At 37.8% G+C, this 16,640-nt stretch overlaps 2 non-coding genes across 2 annotated transcripts; both read left to right on the top strand.

The window, feature by feature from the left end:
• Positions 1-2,072: 2,072 nt before the first annotated feature.
• On the top strand, positions 2,073-2,181 carry LOC112765042 (small nucleolar RNA R71). Its single transcript, XR_003183479.1, has one exon. It is a non-coding gene; the product is annotated as a small nucleolar RNA R71 (small nucleolar RNA).
• A 13,668-nt stretch (positions 2,182-15,849) lies between these two features.
• LOC112765777 (small nucleolar RNA R71) lies at positions 15,850-15,957 on the top strand. Its single transcript, XR_003183908.1, has one exon. It is a non-coding gene; the product is annotated as a small nucleolar RNA R71 (small nucleolar RNA).
• Positions 15,958-16,640: the final 683 nt, after the last annotated feature.

The following is a 16,640-nucleotide window of genomic DNA, read 5'->3' as shown; positions in this document are numbered from 1 at the left end:
ATCCTGCCATTTAACGCCAGACTGATGCTTGTTTCTGGTATTAAACACCCAAATGTAGCTTGTTTCTGGCATTCAACGCCTGCCTAATGCTTGTTTCTGGCGTTGAACACCAGCCTGGTGCTTGTTTCTGGCGTTGAACGCCAGACAGATGCACCTTTCTGGCATTTAAATGCCAGACATCTCTTCTTCCAGGGTGTGCTTTTTCTTCTGCTATTTTTGATTCTGTTTTTAATTTTTGCAATTGTTTTGTGACTCCACATGATCATAAACCTAATAAAACATAAAAGAACAATAGAAATATATAGATAAATAAAAATTGGGTTGCCTCCCAATAAGCACTTCTTTAATGTCAATAGCTTGACAGTGAGCTCTCTTGGAGCTTCACAGATGTTCAGAGCATTGTTGGGACCTCTCAACACCAAACTTAGAGTTTGAATGAGGGGGTTCAACACCAAACTTAGAGTTTGGTTGTGGCCTCCCAACACCAAACTTAGAGTTTGACTGTGGGGGCTTTGTTTGACTCTGTATTGAGAGAAGCTTTTCATGCTTCCTCTCTATGTTTACAGAAGGATAACCTTGAGCTTTAAACACAAGGTAGTCCCCATTCAATTGAAGGACTAGTTCACCTCTGTCAACATCAATCACAGCTCCTGCTATGGCTAGGAAGGGTCTTCCAAGGATGATGCATTCATCCTCCTCCTTCCCAGTGTCTAGGATTATGAAATTAACAGGGATGTAAAGGCCTTTAACCTTCACTAACATGTCCTCTACCAATCCATAAGCCTGTTTTATTGACTTATCTGCCATCTCTAATGAGATTCTTACAGCTTGTACCTCAAAGATCCACAGCTTCTCTATTACAGAGAGTGGCATAAGATTTATACCTGACCCCAGATCACATAGAGCCTTCTCAAAGGTCATGGTGCCTATGGTACAGGGTATTAAGAATTTACTAGGATCTTGTTTCTTTTGAGGTAGAGTTTGCTGAACCCATGTATCTAGTTCACTAATGAGCAAGGGAGGTTCACCTTTCCAAGTCTCATTACCAAACAACTTGGCATTCAGCTTCATGATGGCTCCTAGATATTGAGCAACTTGCTCTTCAGTTACATCTTCATCCTCTTCAGAGGAAGAATAGTTCTCAGAGCTCATGAATGGCAAAAGGAGGTTTAATGAAATCTCTATGGTCTCTAGGTGAGCCTCATATTCCTTAGGTTCCTCAGTTTGGAACTCCTTTTTGTTCAGAGGACGTCCTAGGAGGTCTTCCTCACTGGGATTCACGTCCTTCTCCTCCTTTGTGCATTCGGCCATATTGATTATATCAATGGCCTTGCACTCTCTTTTTGGATTCTCTTCTGTATTGCTTGGGAGAGCACTAGGAGGAGTTTCGGTGATTTTCTTACTCAGCTGACCCACTTGTGCCTCCAAATTTCTAATGGAGGACCTTGTTTCACTCATGAAACTTAAAGTGGCCTTAGATAGATCAGAGACTATGTTTGCTAAGCTAGAGGGGCTCTGCTCAGAATTCTCTATTTGTTGCTGAGAAGATGATGGAAAAGGCTTGCTATTGCTAAGCCTGTTTCTTCCACCATTATTAAAGCCTTGTTCAAGCTTTTGTTGATCCTTCCATGAGAAATTTGGATGATTTTTCCATGAGAAATTATAGGTGTTTCTATAAGGTTTACCCATGTAATTTACCTATGCCATTGCAGGGTTCTCAGGATCATAAGCTTCTTCTTCAGAAGATGCCTCTTTAGTACTATTGGATGCATTTTGCCATCCATTCAGACTTTGAGAAATTATATTAACTTGCTGAGTCAACATTTTGTTCTGAGCCAATATGGCATTCAGAGCTTCAATTTCAAGAACTCCCTTCCTCTGAGGCGTCCCATTACTCATAGGATTCCTCTCAGAAGTGTACATGAATTGGTTGTTTGCAACCATTTCAATAGGTTCTTGAGCTTCTGCAGGCGTTTTCTTTAGGTGAATGGATCCACCTGCAGAATGGTCCAGTGATATCTTAGAGAACTCAGATAGACCATAATAGAATATATCCAGAATGGTCCACTCTGAAAGCATGTCCGAAGGACACTTTTTGGTCATCTGCTTGTATCTTTCCCAAGCTTCATAGAGGGATTCACCATCTTTTTGCTTGAAGGTCTGAACATCTACTCTAACATTGCTCAGCTCTTGAGGAGGAAAGAACTTGGCCAAGAAGGCCATGACCAGCTTATCCCAAGAGTCCAGGCTATCTTTAGGTTGTGAGTCCAACCATGTTCTAGCTTTGTCTCTTACAGCAAAAGGGAAAAGCATAAGCCTATAGACTTCAAGATCTACTCCATTAGTCTTAACAGTCTCACAGATATGCAAGAACTTAGTTAAAAACTAGTAGGGATCTTCTGATGGAAGTCCATGAAACTTGCAATTCTGTTGCATTAGAGCAACTAGTTGAGGCTTCAACTCAAAATTATTTGCTCCAAAGGCAGGGATTGAGATGCTTCTTCCATAAAAGTTGGAAGTAGGTGTAGTATAATCACCAAGAATCCTCCTTGCGCCTCCACCATTGTTATTGGGTTTGGCCATATCTCTCTCTTTTTCGAGATTCTCTGTAAGGTTTTTTCTGGATTGTTGTGCTTTAGCTTCTCTTAGCTTCTTCTTCAGAGTCCTTTCAGGTTCAGGATCTGCTTCAACAAGAATGTCCTTGTCCTTGCTCCTGCTCATATGAAAAAGAAGAGACAGAAAAGGAAGAGGAATCCTCTATGTCACAGTATAGAGATTCCTTTATGTGAGTAGAAGAATAAGAGAATAAAACAAGAGAAGAGAAAAATTCGAACACAGAGGAGAAAATAGGGTTCGAATTTTGAGTAGAAGAGAAGTGTTAGTAGATAAATAGATAAATAGAAGGAGATGAGAAGGAGAGAATTTCGAAAATTAATTAAAAAGGAAAAAGAGAATATTTTTGTTTTTATTTTAAATTATAGTTAGAATTCGAAAATTAAGAGAAGAGGTAAGATAAAATTAAAATTTAAAAGAATTAGTTAATTAAAAGAATTTTGAAAAAGAAGGAGATGATTTTCGAAAATTAAAGAGAGGGAAGAGTAGTTAGGTGGTTTTGAAAAAGATAAGAAACAAACAAAAAGTCAATTAGTTAGTTGAAAAAGATTTGAAAATCAAATTTGAAAAGATAAGAAGTTAGAAAAGATTTTTGAAATCAATTTTGAAAAAGATATTACTAAAAAAAGATATTTTGAAAAGATATGATTGAAAAAGATATTTTGGAAAAGATTTGATTTTTAAAATTAAAATTGATTACTTGACTAACAAGAAACTAAAAGATATGACTCTAGAATTTAAAGATTGAACCTCTCTTAACAAGAAAATAACAAACTTCAAATTTTTGAATCAATCACATTAATTGTTAGTAAAGTTTTCGAAATTTTGAAATAAAGATAAGAAAAAGATTTTGAAAATAAATTTTAAAAATTTTCGAAAATAAAAAATGAAAAAGATTTGATTTTTGAAAAAGATTTTGAAAAGATAGGATTTTTAAAATTAAAAATTTGACTTGACTTATAAGAAATAGCTAAGTTTTAAAATTTTTTGACTAAGTCAACTCAAATTTTCGAAAATTAGGAGAAAAATAAGGAAAAGATATATTTTTTTATTTTTGAATTTTTAATGAGGAGAGAGAAAAACACAAATATGACCCAAAACATGAAAATTTTGGATCAAAACACTTAATGCATGCAAGAACACTATGAATGTCAAGATGAACACCAAGAACACTTTGAAGATCAAGATGAACATCAAGACTTATTTTTGAAAAATTTTCAAGAAACGAAAAAAATGCAAGAGACCAAACTTAGGAATTTTTCATATTTAGATACTAAGAATTCAAAAATGCATATGAGAAACAACAAAAAACACAAAACAAGAAAATATCAAGATTAAACAAGAAGACTTACCAAGAACAACTTGAAGATCATGAAGAACACCATGCATGAGTTTTCGAAAAATGCACAAATTTTTAAAGACATGCAATTGACACCAAACTTAAAAATTGACACTAGACTCAAACAAGAAACACAAAATATTTTTGGTTTTTATGATTTTATTAAATTTTTTTGGATTTTTTTTCAAAAATTAATTTTTGGAAAAATGAAAACAAATAAAAATTTTTTGAAAGATTTTTGAAAACTTTTTGAAAAGAAAATAAGAAGAAAATTACCTAATCTGAGCAACAAGATGAATCGTTAGTTGTCCAAACTCAAACAATCCCCCGCAATGGCGCCAAAAACTTGATAGGTAAAATTGTGATGAACTCTTTTCATAACTCGAATAATTCTTAGCAATGGCTCCAAAAACTTGGTGCACACTACTATGGTTCACTCACATTCTTCACAACTTCGCACAACTAACCAGCAAGTGCACTGGGTCGGCCAAGTAATAAACCTTAGGTGAGTAAGGGTCGATCCCACGTAGATTGTTGGTATGAAGCAAGCTATGGTCATCTTATAAATCTCAGTCAGGTGGATTCAAATGGTAATAATGGTTTTCGAATATAAGGATAAATAAACAGAAAATAAAGATAAAAATACTTATGTAAATCATTGGTGAGAATTTTAGATAAGTGTATGGAGATGTTTTGTCCCTTTTGAATATCTGCTTTCTTACTGCCTTCCTTCAATCCTTCTTACTCCTTTCCATGGCAAGCTGTATGTAGGGCATCACTGTTGTTAATGGCTACTTGCCATCCTCTCAGTGAAAATGGTCCAAATGCTCTTGTCACAGCACGGCTAATCATTTGTCGGTTCTCAATCATGTCGGGATAGAATCCATTGATTCTTTTGCGTCTGTCACTACGCCCAACAATCGCGAGTTTGAAGCTTGTCACAATCATTCAATCCCTGAATCCTACTCGGAATACCACAGACAAGGTTTAGACCTTTCGGATTCTCAAGAATGGCCGCCAATAATTCTGGCTTATACCACGAAGATTCTGATTAAGAATTCCAAGAGATATGCGCTCGATCTAAGGTAGAACGGAAATGGTTGTCAATCACGCGTTCATAAGGATGGATGATGATGAGTGTCACGGATCATCACATCCATCAGGTTGCAGTGCAGGGAATATCTTAGAGTAAGAATAAACTTGAATTGAATAGAAGAACAATAGTAATTGCATTAATTCTCGAGGTACAGCAGAGCTCCACACCTTTATCTATGGTGTGTAGAAACTCCACCGTTGAAAATACATAAGTGATGGTCCAGGCATAGCCGAATGGCCAGCCCCCATGAATGATCAAAAGACCGAATGGTCAAAGACTAATCAAAAGACAAGACGCCTAGTACAATAGTTAAAAGTTCTATTTATACTAAACTAGCTACTAGGGTTTATAGAAATAAGTGTACGTGCAGAAATCCACTTTCGGGGCCCACTTTGGTGTGTGCCTGGGCTGAGCTTGAGCTTTACACGTGCAGAGGTTTCTCTTGGAGTTAAACGCCAAGTTGTAACGTGTTTTTGGTGTTTAACTCTGGTTTGTGACATGTTTCTAGCATTTTACTCCAGAATACAGCATGGAACTGGCGTTGAATGCCAATTTGCGTCATCTAAACTCAAATAAAGTGTAGACTATTATATATTTCTGAAAAGATTTGGATGTCTATTTTCCAAAATAGTTGAAAGCGTGCCATTTGGAGTTATGTAGCTCCAGAAAATCCATTTTGAGTGCAGGGAGGTCAGAATGCAACAGCATCAGTAGTCCTTTTTTAGCCTGAATCAGATTTTTGCTCAGATCCCTCAATTTCAGCCAGAAAATACCTGAAATCACAGAAAAACACACAAACTCATAGTAAAGTCTAGAAATGTGAATTTTTCATTGAAACTAATAAAAACATCCCTAAAAGTAGCTAGATCCTACTAAATACTACCTAAAAACAATGCCAAAAGCGTATAAATTATCCGCTCATCAGTCATTAATCTCCTCATGTCCAAACCAAACATCTGAACGGACTAAATCAATCTGGGAGAGGGTGAAGTGCGTGCAATTCAATCTCTTGTGATCCTACTCAAAATGCCATAGACAAGGTCGAAACTTCCAGATCAGAGACTAACGCTTTTATGATTCTAGCCCTTTGAGCCATAGGAACCTCAATTTCCCTTGACTAACGAGGTTTTATGTCACATAACCCAATTAGCCCAGATATCTTGTTGAAACCTATGATGCATTCTCAAGCTTCATAAGTATGAAGAATGACAATGCATCATAGAATAGAATCAAACATAGATTGAAGTAGAAAAGTAATTGCATTAGTCCCTAGGAATCAGCGGAGCTCCTAACCTTAACCTAGGAGGTTTAGTTGCTCATACTGTACAGAGAATAAAGTGTGTAGTTCGAATGTGGTGGAGAAGATTCTAAACAATGGTGATCTTCCCTTATATATACTAATACTAAACCTAAAGAGACATTAATTATAATTAGAAATTACAAGAATGAAATAAACTAGACTAAAGGTGCGAAAATCCACTTCTGGGCCCACTTGGTGAATATTTGAGCTGAGCTTGGCTTCTAACTTAAAGGAGTGGGCATTGGACGCCCACTAGGGAGTGTCCATGCTGCTTCCTTCCTCCCCTTGGGAAGTTGAATGCTGGATTTGGGAGTTCAACGCTAGCTTGAGTCCCCTTGGGGCGTTGAATGCTAGAAAGGGGGTAGTTTGGGCGTTCAACGCCCATTTTGGGCAGTCCAATTAAAAAAAAAAGTATAGACCATTATATATTTCTGGAAAGTATAGCTTTCCAACGCCATTGATAACGCATCATTTGAACCTCTGCAGCTCCAGAAATGTTCGTTTGAATGCATGGAGGTCAGAATCTGATAGCATCTGCTATGCTTTTCTTGCCTCAGAATCAGACTTTTCCACAACTTGCCAAATTCATTCAAAATTCATCTAAAATAATAATAAAAAAATAAAATCTCAAAGTAGCATCCAAAAAATAAAATTTTCATCAAAACCTACTAAATAATAATAAAACTTAACAAAGTATACTAAAAACGCTAGGAAAATAGCATCAAAAAGCATATAAAATATCCGCTCATCAGAACACCAAACTTAAACTGTTGCTTGTACTTAAGCTACTAAAAACAGGTAGTACTAAAAAGAAGAGAAAAATACAATGTCTTAAAGTTTTTCAATGAAGCTCAATTCCAAGTATTGAATGGGACTAATAACTCTTTACTTCTGAACAGTTTTGGCATTTCATTTTTCTTTGAAGTTTAGAGGCATTGACTTCTCTTAGATTTGGAATCTAGATGATATTGTTAGTTGTCTTCCTTAAGCTCTTCTTTATTCTTGAACACAGCTTCCTTTAGGTGCTTTGCACCTTTTTGAGCCTAGCCGTGACGTTATGTTTTCCCGTATTACCACAGGATACATAAACATAACTGGCATTTAACTGGGGAACCCTTAGGATTCAAATTTAGCTTTGCTTAAATTCTCAGTCAGTGGTGCCCAGAGTTCTTAAGCGTACTCTTTTGCTTTGGATCACGACTTTAACTGCTCAGTCTCAAGCTTTTCACTTGAAACCTTCATACCACAAGCATTTAGTTAGGGATAACAACTCAATTGAGCTTTTTTTTAGGTTACTTTTTAACCTTCCTAACCATTGATGCTCAAAGTCTTGGATCTTTTAATTGGTTTTCATGAATTGAAAATAATATATATATATATATATATATATATATATATATATATATATATATATATATATATATATATATATATATATATATATATATATATATATATATATATATATTGAATAGGAATGTTGTTCCTTTTGCTTCAAGAATATAAATAATTTGGATTTTTTTGATAACCAATAATATTTCTTCAAATTCACTGTTCCTCCAAGAGCCAATGCTCTCAACTTCAAGACCATTGTGCACAGTTAATTCATACATTCAGAGAGTAAATACAATGCTACCACTTTTGAATTAGAGGGAACTCATTATAATCAACTCAAGAAGTTTTATATTTTACCGCTTCTTAAAAGAAAATAAAATTTTATTTAAATTTAATGAAATGACAAGTGGAATATCTCATACTTAATTTCCAGAAATTAAAAATTAATTACTGGAAAATAAAATAAAAATAAAAAATCCTACTAGTGATCATGTAATCTTAGATATGAGAAACAGGAATTAGAATAGGCACAAGATAGGGACAAAACTTAACCACCTTAATCATGGTGGTCATTGCCTTCTTCAGAAACTACTTTCTGGTGCTTCTGCTCTTCTAATGCTCGCACATGCTTCTCATGTTCTTCAATCAGCTTCTGTAACATGGAAGACTGGTTCTTTTGCTCCTCTCTCAATTGGTCCATAGTGGCTTGCAACTATTAAACGGATACCGCTAGTTGAGTCCAATATTCAATTTGAGGGATACTCTGCTCTTAAGGTGGTTTAGGCGCCTTCCTCTTAGGAGGTTCGACTACTTGCTGAATCTTGTCTAGTCCTGGCCCCTGGTGCTCCCCATACTCTCCTTGGTAGTTGGGTTGTCCACTGGGATACCCGTGTCTTTGTCAATTAGGACTCTTGCCTCATTACACAAGCGAGAGACAAGGTTTGGAAAAGCCAGCATGGCTTGAGTGGAGGTCTTATTTGCAAACTTGTATAGTTCACAGGGGATTATTTGCTGAACTTCTACCTCATTGCCTAACATGATGCAATGAATCATCACATCTCTCCTTATGGTAACTTCGGAACGGTTGCTAGTGGGGAGTATGGAATGCCCAATGAAGTCCAACCATCCTCTAGCAACTGGCTTGAGATCCATTCTCCTCAGTTGGTTTGGTTTACCTTTCTTATCATTGATCCACTGAGTTCTGGGCAGACATATGTCTTCAAGGACTTAATCTAGCCTTAGTTTGGCTAGCACCCTCCTATTAAAGGAGTCAGGGTCATCCTTTTATGGGGGTAATTTGAAAATTTCCCTCACCTTATCTAGATTGAAATGTAGAGTCTTTCCTCAAACCATGGTGCGCCATGTATGGAATCCCCGTCCCTCTTTGTTTTGTTTGCCTATCATCCATAGATTTACAAAAAACTCACGGATGCGTACTATTCCAACATTGGTTGTGGGGTTGGCCAGAATTTTCGAACCCCTCTTTTGAATCTGTTCTTGGATTTTCGAGTATTCATCTTCTTTCAAGTCAAACTTGACTTTCGGAATCACAGACTTTTTACACATTACTTCATAGTAATGGTCTTCATGAAGCTTGGAGTAGAATTTGTAAGGTTTATAGGTATTGTTGTTGGGGCACTTTCTTTCTCATTTTTTGATTTAGATCTTCCACTCCTTGGGGCCATGGATTGTAAATAATTGAAAGAGCAACACTTGTGCCACACTAAATTTAAAAGATTTGCTCGTCTCGAGCAAAGATGAGAAGAAGAGAGGACATGGGAAAGAGGAAGTAGGGCATGAAGGGGAGAGTAGGATTCGAATGTGAAAGAAGAGGGAGGAAGGCTGGGTCTTTATAAAAGGGGAAAGGATAATCAATTTTGATATTTTAAAGAATGATTGAAGAGAGAACAAGATATGATTGAAAATTAAGTTGAGTAAAGAAAGATTTGAAAAAGATTTGAAAGAAGATTATATAGAAAGAGGTGATATTCATAAAGAAAAGATAGGAAAGATAAAATATTAAAAAGATTTGAAAAAGAATTGAATTGAAAGAGATTTGATTTGAAAAGATAAGATTGGAAATTAAGTTATTGAAAGAGATATGGTTTGAATTCAATTTAAATTAAAATAGATAATGATTTGAGGAAAAGATTGTTGAAAAGATATGGTTTTGAAAAGATATGGTTTGACTAAGTCAACCCCTCCTTCCCTTCCATGAAAATTTGAATGGATGGCTTACCTACCTCCTGGGCGTTCAACTCCAAGACTGGGGATGGAACACCCCTAGGGGACCAACATTTGGTCCTAAGCTTGCCCTCATATGGGCGTTGAACGCCCATGGAGCTCCCCTTGTGGCGTTCAACACCAGTCCTTTACTCCTTCTTGGGCATTCAACGCCCATGCAGCCCCCTGGTGGCGTTCAATGCTAGCTGGTGCAGGAAATTATGATCACACTTTTCACAACTCTGCACAACTAACCAGCAAGTGCACTGGGTCGTCCAAGTAATACCTTACGTGAGTAAGGGTCGATTCCACGGAGATTGTCAGCTTGAAACAAGCTATGGTCATTTTGAAAATCTCAGTCAGGCGGATTCAAATGGTTATAAGGTTTTGATAATTAACAGATAAATAAAACATGAAATAAAATAGAGATACTTATGTAATTCATTGGTGGGAATTTTAGATAAGCGTTTAGAGATACTTTGTTGCTTCTAAACCTCTGCTTCCCTATTGCTTCCATCCAATCATGCGCACTCCCTTCCATGGCAATCTGTAAGTTGGTGGATCACCGTCGTCAATGGCTACCATCCATCCTCTCAGTGAAAATGGTCTGGTTACGGTTCTCACCGCAGGGCTAATCATCTATTGGTTCTCACTTGTGTTGGAATAAGATCCATTGATCCTTTTGCGCACTGTCACTGCGCTCAACAGTCGCGAGTTTGAAGCTCGTCACAGTCATCCCCTCTAGATCCTACTCGGAATACCACAAACAAGGTTAGACTTTTCAGATATCAGGAATACTGCCAATTGTTTCTAGCCTATACCATGAAGGTTCTAATCTCACTGATTTGAATGCTCTGTTGTCAGGAGATACTAGTCAAACGCATGGATCAGAGACCCAAGAGAATATACTCCAGCTGGCGTCCAATGACTACGTTAAACATCATATAGACCGCTTGTGGTTGTTAGGCACGCGGATCATTGCTAAGTGAGTACTAAAGATAGTGTGTGATTGTCACGGGTCACCCCTTCAGTTTGACTTAACTGAATTAAGTACGAGAGTATATCTTGGATTAGAAGTAGGCGTGAATTGAAAGAAAAACAATAGTACTTGCATTAATTCATGAGGAACAGCAGAGCTCCTCACCTTAATCTATGAGGTGTAGAAACTCCACCATTGAAAATACATAAGAACAAAATGGTCTAGGCATGGCCGAATGGCCAGCCTCCAAAAAGGGTTTAAAGAACTCCCAAAAGGTCAAAGACACGAATACAATAGTAAAAAGTGCTATTTATACTAAATTAGTAAACTAGGTTTACAGGAAATGAGTAGATAGTGCAGAAATCCACTTCTAGAGCCCACTTGGTTTGTGTTTGGGCTGATCCTTGAAGCTTTCATGTGCATAGGCCATCCTTGGAGTTTAACTCTGGCTTTGGTGTTAGTTTCGGCATTTTACGCCAGAAAAGGGTCTCTAGTGGGCGTTTGGACGCCAGTTTGGGCCATCAAATATCAGGCAAAGTATAGACTATTATACATTGCTGGAAAGCCCAAGATGTCTACTTTCCAAAGAAATTAAGAGCGCGCCAATTGGGCTTCTATAGCTCCAGAAAATCCACTTTGAGTGCATGGAGGTCAAAATCCAACAGCATCTGCAATCATTTCTTAGCCTCTAAATCAGATTTTTGCTTTGGTCCCTCAATTTTAGCCAGAAAATACATGAAATCAAAGAAAAACACACAAACTCATAGTAAAGTTGAGAAATGTGAATTTTGCATAAAAACGAATTAAAATATACTAAAAAGTAACTAAAACATACTAAAAACTACCTAAAAATAATGCCAAAACGCGTATAAATTATCGGCTCATCACAACACCAAACTTAAATTATATCTTCTCCCCAAGCAACTAAAAACAAAATAGGATAAAAAGAAGAGAATATACAATAAATTCCAAAACATCAATGAAGCTTAGTTCAAATTAGATGAGCGGGACTTGTAGGTTTTTGCTTCTGAACAATTTTGGCATCTCACTTTATCCTTTGAAATTCAGAATGATTGGCATCCATAGGAACTCAGAATTTAGATAGTGTTATTGATTCTCCTAGTTCAGTATGTTGATTCTTGAACACGGCTACTTATGAGTCTTGGCCGTGACCCTAAGCATCTTGTTTTCCAGTATCACCACCGGATACATAAATGCCACAAACACATAACTAGGTGAACCTTTTCAGATTGTGACTCAGTTTTGCTAGAGTCCCCAGTTAGAGGTGTCCAGAGTTTTTAAGCACACTCTTTCTGCTTTGGATCACGACTTTAACCACTCAGTCTCATGCTTTTCATCTAGATCTTCATGACACAAGCACATGGTTAGGGACAACCTGATTTAGCTGCTTAGGCCAGGATTTTACTCCTTTAGGCCCTCCTATCCATTAATGCTCAAAGCCTTGGATCCTCTTTACCCTTGCCTTTTAGTTTAAAAGGCTATTGGCTTTTTTCTGCTTGCTTTTTCTTTTTCTTTCTTTTTCTTTATCTTTTTTAGCAATCTTTATATTTTTCACTGCTTTTTCTTGCTTCAAGAATCAATTTTATGATTTTTCAGATTATCAGTAACATTTCTCTTTTTTCATTATTCTTTCAAGAGCCAACAATTTTAACATTCATAAACTTCACTATAAATAATATGCACTGTTCAAGCATTCATTCAGAAAACAAAAAGTATTGCCACCACATCAAAATAATTAAACTAATTTCAAGATAGAATTCAAAATTCATGTACTTCTTATTCTTTTGCAATTAGAAACATTTTTCATTTAAGAAAGGTGAAGGATTCAGGGGACATTCATAGCTTCAAGGCATAGACACTAGACACTAATGATCATGTAATAAAGACACAAAGATAAAACATAAAGCATAAAAACCAAAAAATAGAAAAATAAGAACAAGGAGATTAAAGAACGGGTCCACATTAGTGACGGCAGCTAATTCTTCCTCTTGAAGATCCTATGGAGTGCTTTAGCTCCTCAATATCTCTTCCTTGCCTTTCTTGCTCCTCCCTCATGGCTCTTTGATCTTCTCTGATTTCATGGAGGATGATGGAGTGCTCTTGGTGCTCCAGTCTCAGTTGCTCCATGTTGGAACTCAATTCTCCTAAAGAGGTGTTGAGTTGCTCCCAATAGTTGTGTGGAGGGAAGTGCATCCCTTGAGGCATCTCAGGGATTTCTTGATGAGGGACTTCCTCATGCTCTTGTTGAGGTCTATGAGTGGGCTCTCTTGTTTGCTCCATCCTCTTTCTAGTGATGGGCTTTTGAGATGAATCTCTGCATCTCCCATGACTCAGAGTTGGAAGCAACTGCCTTCCCTTTCCTCTTCCTAGAGGTTTCTCTGGCCTTAGGTGCCATTAATGGTTATGGAAAAACAAAAAACAGAGCTTTTTTTCATACCAAACTTAAAAGGTTTTCTCGTCCTCGAGCAAAAGATGAAAGAAATGATTAGAGGAAGAAAAGATGGAGGAAATCGAGGGTGTGAATGGTTCAGCCAAGGGGGGTTTTAGGTGGTTATGATGTGTGAAAATGAAGGAGTGATGAGGGGCTTGTATAGGAGTGGAGTGGAGAGGGAATTCTTGTAATAGGGGTTGGGTTTGGGAGGGAGATGGTTTGAATTTGAATGGGTGGGGGTAGGTGGGTTGTATGATGGTTTTGGAGGAGAAATAGAGGTGATTGGTGGAGGTTATTTTGGGGAAGAGTGTTATGGAAAGGTGTGAAAATGAGAGAAAAAGAGTTGGGGTAGGTGGGGATCCTGTGGGGTTCACAGATCCTGGGGTGTCAAAGAATTTTGGTCCCTTCATTTTTCTGGCATTTAAATGCCCTCTGTGTGCCATTTCTGGCGTTTAACGTCAGCTCTACTGCCTTTCCTGGCGTTAAACGCCAGGCTGATGCCCCTTTCTGGCGTTTAACACCAGCCAGACACCCTTTTCTGGCGTTAAACACCAATCTGTCTGCCAATTCTGGTGTTTAACGCCCAGAATGCTGCCAGACTGGGCGTTAAACACCCATTCTGCTATCCTTACTGGCGTTTAAACGCCAATAAGCCTGTCCTCCAGGGTGTGTTATTTTTGATGCTATTTTTATTCTACTTTAATTCTGCAGCTGTTTTTATGACTCCACATAGTCATCAACCTAAAGAAAACATAAACTAACAATGGAAAATGAAATGAAAAAGTAATTAACGTAGATAAATAAGATTGGGTTACCTCCCAATAAGTGCTTCTTTAATGTCAATAGCTTGACAGTAAGCTCTTACAGAGCTTCATAGTTACTCAGAGTATGATCGTGGCCTCCCAATACCAAACTTAGAGTTTGAATGTGGGGGCTCTACTTGACTCTGTATGGAGAGAACTGGATGAAGCTTTTCATGATTCTTCTCCATGTTTACAGAAGAAGATCCTTGAGCCTTAAACACAAGGTAGTCCTCATTCAATTGAAGGACTAACTCTCCTCTGCCCACATCAATCACAGCCCTTGTTGTGGCTAGGAAGGGTCTTCCAAAGATGATGGATTCATCCTCATCCTTCCCAGTGCTAGGATTATGAAGTCAGCAGGGATGTAAAGGCCTTCAACCTTCACTATGACATCATCTACAAGTCCATAAACCTGTTTCATTGATTTGTCTGCCATTTCTAGTGAGATTCTTGCAGCTTGTACCTCAAAGGTCCCTAGTTTCTCCATTACAGAGAGTGGCATGAGGTTTATACCTGACTCCAGGTCACACAGAGCCTTCTCAAAAGTCATGGTGCCTATGGTACAAGGTATTAATAACCTTTTAGAATCTGGTTTCTTCTAAGGTAATTTCTGCTGCACTAAAAGCATTCGGTTCATTGATGAGCAATGGAGGTTCATCCTCCCAAGTCTCATTACTAAATAACTTGGCATTCAGCTTCATGATTGCTCCTAGATACTAAGCAACTTGCTCTTCAGCAATATCTTCATCCTCTTCAGAGGAAGAATACTCATCAGAGCTCATGAATGGCAACAATAAGTTCAGCGGAATCTCTATGGTCTCTGTATGAGCCTCAGATTCCATTGGTTCCTCATTAGGGAATTCCTTAGTGGTCAGTGGACGTCCATTGAGGTATTCCTCACTAGAAATCACTGCCTCTTCCTCCTCTATAGGTTCAGCCACTTTGGATATATTGATGGCCTTGCACTCTCTCTTTGGATTCTTTTCTGTATTGCTTGGGAGAGTATTATGAGGGATTTCAGTAACACTTTTACTCAGCTAACCCACTTGTGCCTCCAAATTTCTGATGGAGGACCTTGTTTCAGTCATGAAACCGATAGTGGACTTAGATAGATCAGAGACTATGGTTGCTAAATCAGAGAGGCTCTGCTTAGAATTCTCTGTCTGTTGCTGAGAAGATGATGGAAAAGGCTTGCTATTGCCAAACCTATTTTTCCCACCATTATTATTATTGAAGTCTTGTTGAGGCTTCTGTTAATCCTTCCATGAGAAATTTGGATGATTTCTCCATGAAGGATTATAGGTATTTCCATAGGATTCTCCCATGTAATTCACCTCTTCTATTGCAGGATTCTCAGGGTCATAAGCTTCTCCTTCAGATGAGGCTTGTTTAGTACTGCTGGATGCAGCTTATAATCCAATTAGATTCTGAGAAATCATGTTGACTTGCTAAGTCAATATTTTGTTCTGAGCCAATATGGCATTCAGAGTATCAATCTCAAGAACTCATTTCTTCTGAGTCATCCTATTATTCACAGGATTTCTTTCAGAAGTGTACATAAACTGGTAATTTGCAACCATCTCAATGAGTTCCTCGGCTTCTGCAGGGGTTTTCTTCAGATGAAGAGATCCACCAGCAGAGTGATCTAATGACATCTTGGACAATTCATATAGACCATCATAGAATATACCTAAGATGTTCCATTCTGAAAGCATGTTAGAAGGACACCTTCTGATCAATTACTTGTATCTTTCCCAAGCTTCATAGAAGGATTCACCTTCCTTCTGTCTGAAGGTTTGGACTTCCACTCTAAGCTTGCTCATCTTTTGAGGTGGAAAGAATTTGGCCAAGAAAGCATTGACCAACTCTTCCCAAGAGTTTAGGCCTTCTCTAGGTTGTGAGTCCATCCATATCCAAGCTCTGTCTCTTATAGCAAAGGAGAAAAGCATAAGTCTGTAGACTTCGAGATCAACCTCATTGGTCTTAACAGTGTCATAGATTTGTAAGAATTTCACTAAGAACTATGAGGACCTTCCAATGGAAGTCCATGAAACTTGCAATTCTGCTGCATTAGAGAAACTAATTGAGGCTTAAGCTCAAAGTTGTTTGCTCCAATTGCAGGAATTGAGATGCTTCTTCCATAGAAGTTAGAAGTTGGTGCAGTAAAGTCACCAAGCATCTTCCTTGCATCTCCACCATTGTTCTCAGGTTCAGCTACCATGTCTGCCTCTTTTTTGAAATTTACTGTAAGGTCCTCTCCAGAGTGTTGTGCTTTAGCTTCTCTTAGCTTTCTCTTCAGAGTCCTTTCAAGCTCAGGATCAGCTTCAACAAGAATGTCTTTATCCCTGTTCCAGCTCATATGAAAAAGAAGAGAACAAAGAGAGTAGTGGAATCCTCTATGTCAAAGTATAGAGATTCCTTTATGTGTCAGAGGAAAAGAAGAATAGAAAAATGAGGTAGAGAGAGAATAAGAAGAATTTGAACATAGAGAGAGGGAGAG

This window comes from Arachis hypogaea, chromosome 2, assembly GCF_003086295.3.
Source record: "Arachis hypogaea cultivar Tifrunner chromosome 2, arahy.Tifrunner.gnm2.J5K5, whole genome shotgun sequence".
Taxonomy (NCBI): Eukaryota; Viridiplantae; Streptophyta; class Magnoliopsida; order Fabales; family Fabaceae; genus Arachis; species Arachis hypogaea.
The sequence above is the reverse complement of the archived record's forward strand: the minus strand, read 5'-3'. Positions and strand labels throughout refer to the sequence as shown.